Source organism: Oratosquilla oratoria, chromosome 12 (genome assembly GCF_046742065.1).
Source record: "Oratosquilla oratoria isolate Oo_2021 chromosome 12, ASM4674206v1, whole genome shotgun sequence".
Lineage (NCBI taxonomy): Eukaryota > Metazoa > Arthropoda > Malacostraca > Stomatopoda > Squillidae > Oratosquilla > Oratosquilla oratoria.
In genome coordinates, this window is record NC_134788.1 from 32,042,829 (window position 1) to 32,043,538 (window position 710).

Consider the following 710-nt stretch of genomic DNA (forward strand, 5'->3'; position numbering starts at 1 on the left):
TATGGTGCTTTGAAGTTAGTAACATAACTGAAAAAGTAAATCTGCCCCTTACCTACTGCAACCAGTGTTTCAACAGCAAAAAATTTCGTTACCCCAGACAATTGAGTCAATTACCCCTAATTATAATATTAAATATAAATACATATCATCATCACAATTTTTTTGCTGGCAAATAATGGAACTGCATAAGAACGGTATTATGTGAGTCAAAGTCAACTTTATGTAAAGATTTAGGTATTTCTATAAAAATAACAACTACAATTCTGAGCGTAATCCAGAAAATAAAGACCGAACTCCTGCTTCCAAATAGGTGCAACATGCTTTTTTATGAAGTACTGGAGACCGTAATCCAGAAAATAAAGACAGAACTCCTGGTTCCAAATAGGTGCAACATGCTATTTTATGAAGCACTGGAGCTAGGTTCTCCCCTTAGAGCAGCAGATTCTTTGCAAGTAGTACTGCTTTTCACATTTTTAACAGCTTTAAGTGAACTTTCGTCAATAATTAAGGTATTTGCTTTTGCATTGTTGTTCTTCGTGTGGTCAATTGCGTGCATGAGCCCACAGATTGTTTCATCTTTCAGACTGTTCCTCTGGGATGTTTTGGTTAAATTTAGTTTGCTAAAAAACCTTTCAACAGATGCATTTGAAAAGGGCAGCGACAGTAAACTACTGATTACAGTTTTTAGGTTGGGAAAGCAGATAATTCCA